This window comes from Haliotis cracherodii, unplaced genomic scaffold (genome assembly GCF_022045235.1).
Source record: "Haliotis cracherodii isolate W230 unplaced genomic scaffold, xgHalCrac1.p SCAF_2, whole genome shotgun sequence".
NCBI lineage: Eukaryota > Metazoa > Mollusca > Gastropoda > Lepetellida > Haliotidae > Haliotis > Haliotis cracherodii.
Window position 1 is genome coordinate 39050713 of NW_027266275.1, and position 17549 is coordinate 39068261.

A 17549-nucleotide genomic window follows, 5' to 3' on the forward strand; every position below is an offset into this window, starting at 1 on the left:
TACGACTGTCGTATATCTATGTTAAAGTAATGATAGTCTTTGTGAAAAAGGGTCATGGCCTTCTTGCACAAAGCAAGCTTAGACTGTTTTAAGTCTGTGTTTAAGTATTGGAGTTATGATGGTCTTAGCGCTAAGATTGTTTGTGCATGCGGGCCCAGGTCCAAAACGCATCCTTTAATAGCTACTGCCATTCGGATTCTTCTCAACGCGTCTTTAATCCGGATGTATTTATATGAACGGGCAGATGCTGTCAGCGCTCTCCGATTATTGAGGTGTTTGAACATTGGTTTCCAAGTGGCGGGTACTACTAACACTGACGATGGGCTCTTGCTCTAAGCAAAGAATGTTAACCTCTCCCTTCTTCTTTAAATCGTGTGGCTACCCGAAAAAAGGTTAATTTTCTAGCTAAATGAATTTTTAATTACATGAATCCTTATACCTGAGGACAATTTGAACTCCCCTAAAGTGTATGAAGTGGTCTCCCTCTAAGGTCCCTTCACATCCCTACACTTGAAACTCAAGCCTCTGAAAGTTCAGAGATTTTACCTTCTTGAAACTAAAATATGCATGGGATCATTTTCTGCGTATTTGTTGCGTGGACAATTTCTTAATGATACTCATAGCTGTAGATCGTCAACTGTTTTGTAATGATGACCCCCTACGACGTTCCATTTAAATTTGTGGCTTTTGTGTGTGTGTTAAAACTCACGTCTATCCTGTGACGGTCAACGTAGTGTTTTTTTCTTCAAAACGAAATAAGCTGCACAGGATGACCCTTTTCATAATAGTGGAAGATTAACTTGACCAAAGAGCGCAAACTGTCTCTTCAGATATAAGAACATGCCCGATTATCAAGTGTATTTCATCTTTATGCAACTTAAATAAAACCTAGGACCCATTCGCTACCATGGCTTCGTCCCGAAGCTGATTCGAATAACATGACGCTAAAAATAGCCGTCCAATCAAATCACTCCCAAGGGCGAGAGACATTCGGTGCTAAGTTAGGAGACATGGAAATAGTAAGGTTACTTCCGAAGCGAAACGCTGACTAATTGGACTATAATACTAGAAGGGAAATATCGTACCCTTGACATTCAGGGAGAGTCAAGGACGTAATTTAACATTATTTTGTACTGCGGAAACCGCACTTCACTCAGTCCGAGAGCCTGTTCCGCATTCCTTAATTCTTTTTAACATTCTTCTTACACTGTTACTCGTACATAACAGAAAAACACCTTTGTTTTTAATTTATGGCGAAACATTACGGTTTAATACACAGGGTCATTTGCTGGTGTCTGTTTTACAATGCTAATCAATGCAAAATGACACATACTTTCCCGGTGATATTCGTGTCTCTTTCCTCCACGACTGGATCCGTTCGTCGCCTCTTGTATCATTCCGGAACAAGCCAATGACTTTCTTGTACGGAACGGACGAGGGGTGACGGATGTTCCCGAATGGATCCGACAAGGAGCACGGGTCGTTCTATACAGGTGGTATGCATGAGCGAATGAGTGAGGCAGTGTTCTGAGGTCTCGGTGGCATTCGTGACCACTCGTGTCATTCCGGGATAAACGCAGGTCACGGAAAGTTGCGAGTGGTGACGAACGGTGTCGGTGGGTACAGGGTGTGTATGTGTGTTTGTGGGTTTTAATTACATATAGAGTCGTGTCATTGACAAGGCAGCTTTATTTGAGAAGTATTCATTTTTATCATGATTGTTGCACGTTCTTATTTTTAACGTGGCGTATTTCGGTGTACAGCTTTTGACATTAATGGGGACTTGTCCCTGAGAAAATGGCAGCCCTAGCAAGAACCGCTCTTGTTTAAGTGCTTGCTCAAATTGAATGATGTGAATTAATATAAGTCTAAAAAACAAACACAACGTCACAATTTAATAGAGGGCTATAGGTGTAACCATTTCGCCTTGACTGTAAATGGCCACCTCTTGACGGTAGACATTGAGTTATTCCCAAAAGCTGTAAGACTTGACCTAAATACATGGAATTCCCTTTCCTTTCTACGCACACCACCAAGACAATAATTACCATTTAGGACTTATTATAGAAAAAAAAACAGCGACGCTAAAATAGCACGGTAATGTAAGCTTCGATTTGGGATACAGCATTAGAATAGTTCGTTAAACCTCTGCTATAGGTACCCTTTTCACACATCTACAGTTTCCGAGTTACTTTTTTGTTTGTATGTTATTGTAATTGATATTTTTACTTAAGTATATATTTTACACCGCTCATTTTCACCCGATGAACAATGCATTGAGCTGCACAGATAATGTGTTGTCCAAACACAGCTTACTGTTTGGGTATACCGTATACAAACAAAAATTAAGATAAAGAAAACCCGATTCTTTCATATTACTTATTAATCTGTCATGGAATCGGGTGTTCTTTTATTTCTTTTGGGTAGTAAATGTTGATAAATATGACGATGTTGCCACAAAGTGACAAACAAGTTTTCTGAGCATTCGATTCTATGTAATTGTAAAATCGTAATTTGAGGACGAAATATTTTTTGTTTTCTCCTATATTTTCACATGTATTCTTTTCTTTAAAGTTATATATTTAAGAGGTAAGTGTTTAAACGCTTTAAATGAGCATGGGGACATGATTGTCATCGTAATGAGAACGATTGAATCAGTACTGATTTTGTCTTTCTTTTAAAACTGGCGATGAATTTACTTTTATTTAACAAAGAACGTACTAAAGTAGACTGACCCACACTTAGTGCTGGTGAACTGATGATCTTGTTTGATCACTGTGATTGAATTCAGAATGGGGAATTATGAATACTCAATGGTATGGTCGTATTTCAATTTTTTCTTGTTAGTAATCAGTGCTGCGACTTGTCTTTGATGTATGTCTTAATTGTATTTGAAAATGAATTAAAGATGAACTGGCATTATTGATCTGGTTTGATTTTTCCGTGTTAATCATAGTTTTACTCTACCTTTAATTGTAGTCGGTGGGAAACGCCCAAGGTCCAGGTTCGATTTCCCACATGGGTAGAATGTGAAACCCGTTTCTTATGTCATCGCCGTGATATTGCGGGAATGTTGCTAAATGTAGGGTAAAACTATACTCGCTCGCTCAACTGACGTGTTCGGGAGTTGGACTTTCCATGGGTCTCTGTTGATTCAGATGTTTCAGTGAGTGAATGTTGTTTACGCCTGCGGGCGCACACTGTAATAACTCGATTATTAACTTGGGACGTTTCCTGCTTTGGAATATTAAAGGGTTATTACTACAACGAAACCCCCGTTAATCCAGACGTCAGAGTTTCGACTGAAATCATCCAGAGGAACACATTTCTGGATTATCGATCAGTGGAACGGAGTAATGTCACTTTGTGTATACGTATGCGTTTCCAGCGTTAATTTTTCGGTTTAACGAAATTTTATTGCATATGTAAAGAGCGTGTTAGTGAGTATTAAGGTTTTATCGTGAGATCATTACAGGTATATTAGATATATAGGTCTTCAAGGAAGTGCGGCGTTGACGACAACGAGAATGTATCAACGTCAGTACGACTTATTCTCAGCCGCCATTGTAAACAGTCGATCCCCTTTCATTGGCTCTATCGACCATCATGATTGCCTCGAGTTGCTTTCCTTGGGCGTGACAGAAAGCTATGTGCGTGCGTTCGAATCCTGTTGTATTAGGTTTGTTTGCACCATTCCCGGGGATGCATCACTTTTCTCCCACATCAAACGGACACGCCGTGATAAACTGAACTACAGTTCAAAACGGCGTTAAACCAAACTCACTGAAAGTGCCTCCGAAACGGTTAAGGAGTTCAGTGAGTGAGTATGGTTTTTAGCAATATTCCAGCAATATCACGACGGGGGACACCAGAAATGGGCTTCACACATTGATTATGTTTCTAGGTTTGTCAGCACCATACCCGTGCTCGTTGGTTTCACCGAAATGGTAAAAGACCTGCATCACTTCGGGCTCTTCTCCCACATTAAGCTGACACGCCGCGATATAACTGGAATACTGTTAAAAGCGGCGTTAAAAACCCAACTCACTCACTCACCTTAACCACAAGGCTACCCGACCACTCACCCCTAAGGAGTTCAGAGCGGCAGGGGGTATTGCGTTTTGAATTGGTTTCATCTGACAACTTTAAAGAGAAACGCCTGCTTTTTCTGTCGGTGAAGTGACAGGAACTCCCGATGGGGGAAGGTGAAGGACATTCAATTATTATTCCATTGACTATTACGGTGTGTGTGTGTGTGTGTGTGTGTGTGTGTGTGTGTGTGTGTGTGTGTGTGTGTGTGTGTGTGTGTGTGTGTGTGTGTGTGTGTGCGTGTGTGCGTGTGTGTGTGGCTGTGAACTGCGTCCCTTGAACGTCTCCGGATCCGATGTGAGTAGTTTCGAATCCAACATTCGTCCAATCATAATCCTGTATCTGAGTAGGCTTTTTCTCCCCTTTTTATGTCCGCTAAATGTCAGCCAAAACGCTTCCCAGAATCATAAAGAAATCGAGCTTGGCTCATCGATAATAAACTAGGATCCGAACCCACGCACGGCTAAATAATGATGTTTTATATCGAACCACATCTGGCAAGGAAGGTAGGAAGGATTGGAAACATTGTCAGTCGTTCACCACCAATACCAACGTTAAAGATAATCATGATAATGTCTCTTCTAAGAAAAGCATGTATTTACAAACGAGTCTTGGTGACCTATTTACTGTTATGCTCATCCGTATCAGATTGTGCAGGTATTTATGTACTTTGGTATCAAGAAATTAGTTGTAACACCTCAGATGTTGTTCCAGGTTCCACATATAGATCAGCGATACGGAGAGTCAGTCATATGGATGCTATCAGAAGCGTACTCTTAATGGCATGTAATGTGTTTTCTAAATGTGGGTCTAAAAACGCCAAGTGTGATGATTTGCTGTGATCATATACTTTGCAGTACATGTAATTGATATATAACATGTGAGAAGATGTCGAGTAGAAGATTTATGACCAACACATTCCTGGGCAAACGCTTAACATGATAGCATTAGAAGTTTTGGGCATCCGGCATCAGAAGTTTACCATGATTCCAACATGTGTTGAATTTCCAGTGCGTTTTAGATGAATATCGGTTATAAAATGGATATTGTTATTTATCAATCAAAAACTAACCCCCATAAGAGATATCGCTTTGGGGAGGCCAAACGATCTCTCCCAGATGTCCCCAAAATGCTTTGCAGACCACTGTAATGTCATCGCTTACGATGCCGTAACAGTCAGATGACATCACTGTCGCTGATGCTGGTTAGCTCGACCGTTCCTGGACATTTGCAACTGATTTTGGAAGACACGAGGGTGCGATTCTCTATATCTAACACTGTAATCCACAAAAACAGACGTTTACTCCAACGAGTCGTTTCTGTGCCGTAGTATTCGATGAGTGAGTTTGGTTTAACAGTACTTCAGTAATATCCCGGCCAGTCCGCTTGATAAAGGAGGATAGTTCGAGGTGATACAAGACGTTCACCATTTTGATTCAAGACAGAATTTGTAAGTCACTCTTTGTTGTCAGATCCTTGACACAAGGGACGCAACTCTGCACAACGGTTGAGCATCCCGTGACCCACATTTGATGACGTAGGTTTCAAGGTCGCATAAAGTGTAATTGAATCAAGCTTTAAACATTCTTTTTTATGAATACGTTTTGTTTCATTTAAGGCCACATTTGGTTATATTCAAGCTACATGACGGTGGCTTGTAAATAATCGAACGGGACCAGATAAAACAGTGATGAGTCCTTCATGCCACAACTAGGTCTTCATGCTTTCAACCACTGGTTTTCTGGCATAGAATCGAATTACTACAGCCCCTCTAGAATTAGCTGCGTAATGGCGCCATAAAACAACAATCACTCACTCACACGATTACCGTAGTGTCTGTTCCAAGTTCACGAGACCTCGCTTCAGTGAGGAAACATGTAAGTGGCAGGGAACGTGCTGGATGCGGTGTAAATGCCATGTGCAGTATCAGTAATGACACGGTATGTTGTTATTTACATAGGAGGTCGGAGATGTTCCATCTCTTTACAAACTGCCAAGTCAGTAGCCTCGAGCAGCCAAAAGTCCCGAAAGAAACAGATATTACTGAAACAACCCGTTGTATGCCCGAGCTTCTGTTGCATCGCTTGGCTGTTGATGAAAGACAGACACTGAGATGCTAGGCTATGGTGCTGTAGATAAGTGTTCGTCTGTCGACGCTACATAGATTCTCATCTTCAATAGGCACATTGTCAGCTTTCCGTAACGTCCATTGCAATGTTCCAAGATTACCATTCCGGTATTCGATCGCGAACACTCAAGGTGATACGCTGCCTTTGCCAAAAAGGACAGCATTTTGTTTAATTTCTCGTAAAGCACCGCTGTTTTCGTAATTACGTAAATACTAGATTTTTTTCACGGTAGTGTCTTAAGTGATGTATTTGGAGTCTGTATCTAGGGATAGATTCATCTTTGACATCAAGCATAGTTTAATACAGTTTGCCAATTCGCTGTGAAGAGTTGCGTCTGTGACAGGATTTGCTGGTCGTGAGTTCGATTCACACATCACCCCGTGTTGTGATTTGATCTGTCAGCGCCAAAGTGTGTTTGGTGGTTTCAACAAGGCGGCCTTCCCTTATTGTTTTGATACGCCGTGATATAGCCACAAATTAATGTTCTAAGCAGCGTCAGTCCATGTTGGTCTGTATTGCGAATATTTAAACTTTAACTTCCAAGACAGGACATCCAAAATATGTATAACTTATTTTAATTGTCCAACTGAAAAAGGGGTTGAGTATCGTTTTTGACGAGTTACACTTATTAACAACCACACCTTACATGAAAATCATTCACTGTCTTAACATATTATCATCTTCCTTAGGCAAGGGAGTTAACTGTCTGTAAAAGTTCAGTTTCCACCCTTGCCGAACTAGGCTGGAATTTCGTGGCTCGATCGTAGCGACACCAGTGGCTATTATGAGTTATGTCCCTTCTATGTCCCACATTTCACTTTATATATAACTTGCATCTGCTTCAAACAAAATGGCAACGCCAAGTCATGTCGATCTGAATGATACTCAAGATCTTTATTGTTAAAAAACGGGTCTTACCTCGCGAAGTGCTTTAAATCACTTAAGCACCTTGATTTAAACATGAAAAGATTTGGAAAATATCTGTCGACGCCCATTTGACGGTACACAAGCTCTGCAAATGCTGTCAAAATCTGCGTGGAGGTCGCAATGTTGTTTACAAACCGGATGTCCATTTCGTCACCCGATTAAGCACAGATTCGTTAGTCCAGCCGAAATATTACTCCTTAATTCGAGACTAGTTCGGCAAGGGTGGAAACTAAACTTTATCGTCAGTTCACTCCCTTGCCTCAGGAAGAGGACACATTTCTAGTAATAATCTTTCACTTTTTAAAATAGCGGATAAGAAATGATCAACACGAATTTGTGCCAGATTGCTTGAAATAAATAAAGATGCTTCATACTGTGGTAATTGTTTACCACAAAAATTACGTTGTTGCAAGGTGTTTATTAAGAAAATATATTTATGCTGATTGTTTTTATTAAAAATACCTGGTTTTGCAGCTGTAGCTGAATATTATAGAGCCTCCATACAAAATGCCGTTACCCATTCGAGACACAAGTTCTAGGTTTAACTGTACCATATCCGTGAATGTGGCGCTCACTAAAATGGTAAACGTTTACAACCACGCCGTCATATAGCTGAGACAGATATTCCTCAGAGCGGCGTAAAACTCCTTTTATAAACAACACACAATCACACAAATTCAACTCGTCTCCTCTCTCCTCATATAAAACTGTACACGCCATGTTAAATACATTGTTTTGTCTAAGAAGCAAGATCAGGCCATTGGTCAACTCAGTTTAAAGCAAAACCGAATCTAGTCAACAGCAACCTTTGCAGACTTAAATACAATTTTGGGTATGAACTATTTGTAAACATACCTGCGTTCTTTGCATCTGGACTGATAAAAGGTCACTTAAATTCGACATCCGCTCAAATCAAAATTTCATATTTTTATATCTCTAGATCTAACTTTGAGAAAAAAAGAAAACCTGCATCATCACGTGCCTATATGATATAAGTGTCAAGTATATATAAAAAAATTATAAGATGTACTTTTTTTCAATGCGTACTGAATAATGTATGAACAATCCTATTTTTATTCACGTCTTAATTCACAGCTACATTCCTAGAACATGTAACTAACATAAGCTGTTGCCAGCGTTCACCATCATACAACATACAACCTGCTTGCCGACAGGCGAGCACAACACATCTCCCAGTCTTGGCATGATTGGACTGTGGAAATTAGCTGTGGAATAATTACCCTAACCTTGGCACACGAAGACAGATTTACCCTTCCCCTCCGGTGAAAGGTCTATCTTTGGTCTTCACATGACAGTGCCTATTACCTATAGACACAGCCTCCTATATACCACCGTTGCTTTCGCCCAGCCAGTGTCCCTCGTTTTAACTATTCACTTACCTATTTTTCCCACGACTGCTGACTTCCGGGCATGCTAAGGATTCCAGAGATTCCACAGCCAAAGGTAGCCAAGGTCGCACTCTGGGAAGAGGTGGAACGACACAGGAAGTCCCAGTATGATAATCTCATTGACAGAGGGCTTGGTTCCGTTATTTGTTAAGCCACGGGGTTTGCCATAGAGTTTGAAGGTGACTCAACGTTTGCGTCATTCATCACGAACAGCACTTGTTAAAACAAATAAGGATAGAATAAATGTGTGGAAATTATTTTCAAAAAAGTCTGGATTCTTTCGAACTCAGACAACTCATTAACTTATTTATTTTTCTCTCGTCTTAATTGTTGTCTGACTTTTCATTTGCAACAATACATTTTGAAGGTCGTAAACTATGTTTCAGATACTTATTGTCCGAATATTTTAATTCATTAATCACTTTCTGTTTTCAAACATATTGTGGATATCTATGAAATAGTTGTGCATTGTACTGCTGTCTAAAACAAACGTCTCCTCGATCGCGACCGAAGCGCGAACCTGTCGCGTCTTGAACGCGTTTGGACTGTGGTGCACCACTACTCGTATTTCACATCTTCATCGCTAACGAGGTGACGTTTGTTTTGAGCAGTAGTGTATGAGCCGTAGAAGCTGGCGATTGCACTGTATTAGTTATGTACGAATGTGTTTATTATCATATTATCTAGATGTCGTCCCTACTTTGGTGCCATTAAAACAAAATATTTCAAGGATGCAAAGGAACGCATGGAAGATGGTATTTTGATATAAAATGGAAGAAAGTTCGTTTGGAAGGATTAATTGCGGACTCAAATACTGATGCATGTGGATGTTTCCACATCAACAACAAACAGCTTGGCGAACACTCATGATATCAGCAGAACAATAAACATTTGAAATAAATAATAACAGATCCTTTTAGTTCATCTGTCACCATCGTACTCAATACCCTCTCATATCTTCTCGTCTTTTTCTCTTCGAACATCCAATTCACACTCACTCACCCCTGCAGTGTGTACACAACCCTCGGGACCCGGCCATCCAACACACCGCCTGACCCGCGTTGCGACGTGAGCACGTCAGTCCCGTGCAGCAGGGGGGCCACGCTCTCCGATTCTGCCACTCGCTGATAACAGCCGTGAAATACTTTCGCCAAAACACCCCCGGCGTGTCCCGTTGTCTGTGTGTTTACGATACCTCGTGACGCTCGTTTCAATTAAACGTGACGTAGCGTGCAATACCATATCATTCAAAAGTGGCATAAAGTGCCGTATCCGATGACCCTGCTGGTCTTCCGTAACACTACACGATGAGACATCAGCCAATGCGCTGAACACGTTGTGGCGCACATTTCTAGTATACACTTTTACGCGATTGTAGATTCCTGTCATCGTAGAATGACATGTGTATGTACCACAAGTGCAAGCATGACACCTTAACGCACCAGAAGAGGCGCACCTGCTGCGCAAAACCAACTTGACACTTGTACCTAGTTATTTCGGTATGACACTCTAATCGATTTATTTCACTTGGCATAGTGGCCATTGTTTGGCTGCGGAGCTATTTTCATGACCCAAGGACCAGTGGGGTGTTGTATTTTCATTTGGAACTTTTTGCCGACATTGACGTTTTTTCAGCATTGCTGATCTTGATTTGAAGATAGGAAACATGTGAATCAATTCTAATAAACTGGGTATGTATTTTATGCGTTCGGAGAGTATAGGATGTTCACTTGGCATGAGCGTCACACAATGGACTGGTGAGTCGTAGGCTTATAGAGCAAAGCAAAGTTGTACTAAGTCTACATCAGTTTAACGCAGAGATTTTGCGAAGGAGCGGTGAATTTTGTTATCATAAGTTACCATACAAGTTCGTTTACAATTAGTCACCAATAAACCTCTTCCAGTTGTTTAAATATTCAGTGTGCTTCAGATATGAGGGTGTCCACCCGCCGCTCCCCGGCAGATATGACTTATATCAATAAGCAGCACCGTTTTCCTCGTGAATATCTTTATTTCCCACTATACCACACAATAGCAATGGTGATAACAACAAAGATAAATCGGTCCTAATTTAAGCAGTCACACTGCAACCACAATCGTAATTCGAAACAGGTCGCAGAGAATGCTAAATGACATAAAAGTGTTTCCAAATGACACATTACCTGCCGTTATCATATTACTGTACCCATGTTATAGAATATGCTCAACGATAACCACAGCACATAACGGCCACCCTTTTCCATCCCTGGTCATGTTTGAAAATTAGAGTGGGCTCCCCTTACACATGGCCAGCTGAAGCTCCTTCCCAGCGCGTGACACCTTCGTTACACATCGATGCCACCAGGGTGGGCGCGGTCATTTCAATAATCTTGAAATTTGCCCTCTAACCCTAAATGTAGTAACGTTTATACTTTGTTTGTGTCTTTGGGAATGCCATCATAGTGAATTTTGAAAAGGTTTACGACTGACCATATTTTCCAAATGAATTTACCTCTTTGTTTGCATAATCAGATTGGTTCGAGATTGCAGACGAACGGAAAATCAACCAACTTCCCCTTTACATTCTTACTATAACAATTACATGATAGTTGTAATGGCACGGAAATTCAAATTGAAAAACAAAGAACATAATCACTTGTTTGTAAACATAACGGTCAGTCGGTTGCGAGTTCAACTCCAAGCATGGTTGTGGCAACCTATCACAATGGGGAGCTTTGACTGGTGGCAGCGACAGTATAGAGAGATATCGCCAGAATTACCAGATATAGAGAGATATAGAGAGATATCGCCAGAATTACGAGATATCGCCGTGAGGAGCTCGGTGACCAGCTGTCTACGTAATGTTCAGAGAATATCGAGTAGTTCGGGCAGTGACAAATCGCTCGTAACCGACCATGTTTAAAAAGGAGAGTGATCTCCCCTTGCCCTTTTTCCGAGAGTTGTGCACGTACGACAGCGAGCAGGGTGTACCGCTCGAAAGGAGTTTGAGTTGGAACTCCGCATTCAGGTACACTTAGGAAGAAACTCATAGTTATGTTTATGGTGTCGAGCAGGTATTCCGCTCGTTGTTGTTTTGTATTACAAGCCCACGAGCAGTGACGCCGATGTTGTGCTCATATCAACTCGAGCAAATTCCCTCGAGACAGCACTGTGACATGCTCTTTTCACAGAAAGACTCTGCTTCAGTTACACACAAGACACTAGTTATGACGTCTTTACCAAGCGAACAACGGATAAGGTATTATGGAGCAAAGTCCCTCTTTAAATCATAAACAGAGTGGTTTTGTCCACGTTATGAATCATCTTCTTTAACCCTAATGTTCATCACAGAATTAGGATGCAGTTTTGAACCTTAGCATTTGAGGCATTTTCTCGGCATTAATGTAGTAGGGCGTGGAGTCATCCCACAGATGACATCCTTACCTTGTCAGCTTGCAGATGGGGTTAACCTCTTTGGTCATGTGGACAAGATGTTCGACCTCGGATCAGAAGACCCGTGGTTCGAATCCCATCACAGGACTCGGAAATGTTATGGCCGCTACATTAATGTAATGTGTGAAGCACGTTCTTGGTGTCGCCTGCCGTGATATGGTTCGATTATCGATAAAAGCCACTTAAAACCATACTCCCTGTGATTTAGTGATTGCGTGATCTATTATCTATTGTTATATATTGATATATTGTATACAAAGATGCTGTCGGTGTCTCTCATACCACTATCTGTTACAGTGTTTCAATCGCATGGGCTCTTGTATTTGTGACTTCGCTTTTGCTTGGCCTCTTGTAACAGAAACAAACGTTTGGCCTCTGTGACAGAAACAAATGCTTGGCCCCTTGTGACAGAGAAACAAAAGCTTGGCCTATTGTGACACAAACAAATGCTTGGCCTTTTGTGACAGAAACAAATGCTTGGCCTCTTGTGACAGAGATTCAGGAGCTTGGCCTCTGGTGGGAGAGAAACAAAAGCTTGGCCTCTTGTAACAGAAACAAAAGTTTGGCCTCTTGTGACAGAGAAACCAATGCTAGACCTTTTGTGTCAGAAACAAATGCTTCGCCTCTTGTGACAGAGAAACAAAAGCTTGCCCTTTTGTGTCAGAAACAATTGCTTGGCCTCTTGTAACAGAGAAACAAAAGCTTGGCCTCTTGTGACAGTTAAACAAATGCTGTCTTGTGACAGAAACTAAAGTTTGGCCTCTTGTGACAAAGACAAAAGTTTGGCCCCTTGTAGCAGAAACAAATATCTGGCCTCTTGAGGCAGAGAGACAAAAGCTTGGCCTCTTGTAACAGAAACAAAAGCTTGGCCTCTTGTAACAGAAACAAAAGCTTGGCCTCTTGTGACAGAGAAACACAAGCTTGGCCTCTTGTGACAGAGAAACGCATACGAATACTGTTGAGGCCTCAGCGTATATGATCTACACGCAGCGCGCCTAATTTCAACGATTTCCATGCCAATGGCATCTTTGACAGTTAAACATATAGACATAAATCCACCAATTACATCACTTCCGGTAACAGAAACTCCTCGTGCCAGCTCCATTTCTGACATCACTTAGTATTATCTACCCACGTTACAGCATAACAAAGCGAGTGGTTGGATTCGAGACTGTGTATTACATTATTGCAATGAATAGTCGTAGGGCATTTCCGGACTTTCTAAACAGACACCTCTGTAGCCACAATTCGATACATATTTTGTAAGGAAGAAATCATTGCAGCATTGTGAAGGCATACGTGGCATGTTTTGTCAGATGTTTGGCACTAGAATGTTTGCATGGAACGCCGACGAATCCATACCTTTCTGCTTTTCCTAATATCACAGATACATTCTTGCATTCCACGACCAACAGGTCTCTTGAAATATAGGTTTTTTTTCTGACCTTGTAAGTGGCTTATTTTGATATTACGGCACCGACTACGCGTGGACGTGCATTACGTACACACTGGATGTTGCAGCTAACACTTATGAAATGGGTTGGGCAGGGAAAATGTCTCTCCGCGACCTTGGGATTAGTAATCTGTTTTGGGTGGAGGGAAATCTCAAAGCAATTATTTGTAAACCCTTTAATCTTCGCCAGGAAGAAACAGATATAATGTAAGGCCACGAAAAAGAAACACAATGTTTCCTATCAGAGGTTCATTTTAAGGCGATAGGATGCCCAAGATTTTGGCCAATTTGTTTGCAATCATTTAGGGAAGGGAATATACCTTTTCCGTTAAAAACCGGACAATTCGCAAACCATATGGAAACCTAATTCTTTTACCACACAAAACACAATAGTATTGATCGCCAAGGGAAAGGACCCTCGTTGGTGACTATATGCGAATCACGAATAAAATGGCACATTTGAATGATTAGGTCAGTTGTACAGGTTCTACTACACCAAATCAGAACCAGTTTGGACAATGCGGCCTTCAGTGCAGATCGAGAGATATCTGCAGGCTGTGTTTGGAGGATATTATGTGAGATTTTTAAGTCTTTCAAATGTACATGCATCCAGTTATTAAAACTGACCATGTTTTTCTATATTTAGTACTGTCTTTTTCAACATGATGACTTATGCTGAATGTGACCACAGCTATTTTCCAGTAGGTGACATTTGGTGCGAAACTGGGGGTGGTGTGTTTAGCTTCCTGTACTCGGAAAAGGAGCTGGCTAAGATAGTCATTTTTTATGTTTTTATTTTGCTGCTCTAAGGCCCAACTGTGCACACAGGTACAGGTAATAGCTGTTGAATGCCTAGTTATTTAAAAAAATTATAACGTTGCTATAGAAGTCTATGGGAAAACATTTGATTGTGTGTAACCTCTAGGCCATTTTAAACTACATGACACTCCATCCTTACTCCATCTCCACCCAACCCCAACCCAAATCCCAACCCCAAACCCTGATTCGTCAATCCCCTCGCGTCAAGGTTTAACTTTTCTTCCAGGGTGTCGTGACTGTAACGGTGCAATCGAAAGTTTACCGAAGAACAAAGGAGACGTTTATATGGTGTGTGTTTTAATCAACTCATGTAAGATTAATACTTTCATATAGGAATTAATATCAGAACATGTCAAGCGTGTATTTGGGGTGACTTGTGAGATGTTTTCAGATTGTCATCAACAAAACTAGTGATTGTAGCTGCAAAACCATTTGCTTAAACAACACGCGTTCGTGTATGTTTCGTTAACGGAGTAGGTGCAAATGATGAAATTGCCAAGGGCAAAAGGAGAACGACTAAACGAAGTCCAACATAAGGGCAACAGTATGGCAGGCTAGCAACTATCTGAAGACAGGTGAAGCCCAGCATGGTCATATGGTAATCAGGTTTTAACTAGTATGCAGCAATGTGACATTGCATCAGATAGCGAAGATTCATCTATTTGTTTGTTCCGATTGTGAACTCTCAAGAACTAAGCGGAAGCCTCATGTAAACGTTAACCTTATGCCGTATGGCGTAGCCGAGGCAGTCATCGAAATCCTTTCCAGTTAGGTGACATTAACGCCAGGAGTTTCTTGTGTTATGAAATAAATATTCTTAGGCAACAATTTTCATGTGCATACTACATAACAGACAAATATCCTGAATGCACTACCTTCGGATTATTATTTATGGACGTGTGGTTGCATTAAGATGCCGGATCAAGGTTAAAACATCCTTTATGCCAAGTATGTTTGGTCGATATATCGTTTCAGACGCTAACTCCCGGCAGAATCGATAATGATGTTTCTTTGGTTGTTGTTTTACGCCGCTCTCAGCAATGTTCCAGCTATATGACGGAGGTCTGTAAATAATCGATTCTGGACAAGACAATCCAGTGATTGGCATCATGAGCATCGATCTGCGTAATGGGATACGATGACCTGCATCAATCAAGTCCGCGAGCCTGACCACGTGATCCCGTTAGTCACCTTATACGACAAGCAAAGTCGCCTCTTACGACAAGCATGGTTTGCAAAAGACCTATTCTAACCCGGAATCTTCACGGGAATGATAATGATGAATATGTGTGAAATTGAAACGTCTTTGTCGAACTGCCATGACTTAAAGTTAACGAGGTTTAAGTGAATACAAAGAAAAGTTATAAAACCAATATAGCATATTTTCTTAATAAATTATACAATATGCTGCTATTTAGTTTACGACTTGCGGCTACACTAAGATCGGATATGACGAAGTCACGCTAGGAAGTAACATTATTATACCTGCCTATAACGTAATTCTGATTAAAAACACTGATATAAATCTCCCCTGAAGCTCGGCAAACCGGTCGCTGGCCATACATGGTTATTAGAATGAAACGATAACTCGGAGACCTGGGGAATCAATCGAGTCATTCGTAGTTCGAGAGAAGCAGTCTGACAGTATTATACCATGGTGCAAAAAGTATCGGGACCATGACGTTACATCGTTCTAAAAGGTGTTTCGATTTAAAGGAGTTCGAGTTATCGGGGTTTCATTGTATGTATAGATTTGCCTTCATTGACGTGGTAAGGAACATTTAGATGCATGCATACGCTAACAACAATATTTTATTTTGATGGGTGTTGCAGAACTGTCATATTTGCCAACCCCCTTACAATAACTCAAAGGACAGAGTACAGGTGTAAATATTACCAATGACAAAAAAGTGATTTAATCATATGTCCATGATTACGGCAGGCCCTCATGCATTTTTTGTCACGATTATGATCTCGCTGCCAAAAGTGTAATCAGTCATATATGATAGGCAGCCCTCATATTTGTGTTCCCTGTGCGTGTTAGGACCATATGTCTATAATTCACATGGCAGGTGCTGACGAAGGCTTGTGCTGTGTAACTCACTACTTGCATCATTAATTTGACAATTTGTTTCTAACAGGAACTGTTATACCATTGCCGTGCCTGAGCTTTCCAAACACTGAAATAGGTGGGTGTTAATTGGGAAAAATTGCATCTTGCTCATCGCAAGTGGCAGAAGAATACCAATCTGCAATCCCAGAAAGTGCACAACTTGCCACATGTGTTTAGGTTTGCCATATGTTAGAACGTTGAAGCCTGCAAACGAAGCACGTGCATGCAGTGTGTCAAATATATACTAGTACCAAGTCCATAACCCAGGCACATTTGCTGCAGATCATCTTAGCATAAGGTTTCTGGAATAGTATACACTACTGTTCAAAAGAAACTTTACCTCAATCGCGACCGGGACGCGACATTGTTGCGAAAGGTTTGCGTTTTGGCCGCGCTCTAGGTAACGTTTGTTATGAATAGTACGGTAACTGTATAAATTGGTTTCTATTTACACATTACAGCAATGCAACGATTTCCGTTTAAAATGATAAATGTGACATAGTATCTCGATTTGCCCTGGGCGTAGTTAATGAATGTCCAGTTTCAGTCCACGATCAGTACCGAGTTAAGCTTATCGCAGGCAGATACTTGAGCTACCTAATCAGCTACACAGTAGCTCAATGTTAAATATATAACGTTATGAATATGTGTTTTATATACGTACATGTTGTAGCGTACATTTCCTAATCTCTGATAACAAATGAGTCATGAAAACATCGCAATGAACATTTCAATATAAAAATTTAGTCATGGAGCAGTGAACGTAAGATCGAATTATTATTGTTTTCAACACCAGAATTACCAATCTTTAAGTTTTGTAAGTACGTGGCCATCAACATTTTTCACAAATCTTTCGGTTTCATTTTTTAATTTTTAAATGCGTTTCCCCTTTTCGTTTTGTTATTTTAATGAAACCAGGTACAGTCTAAGGTTTAAAAAACATATTAAGTAAAAAAAGAACCCATAAAATGAAACTGATCTCTTTTGTAAGTTGGTACACGCTTAAAGATCTCACTATGGTATGGTTTATAATCGCTTATAAGTGATGTCTAAATAACAAGTGGCTCTCCTATCTTGTGCAATTGCCATATTCCTAGTTGGGGGTATATTTACTGCTTAAATGCGTTAGTGGTACCAAAAGGCAATTGCTGAACATAAAAACAGCAGGACCCGGGGTG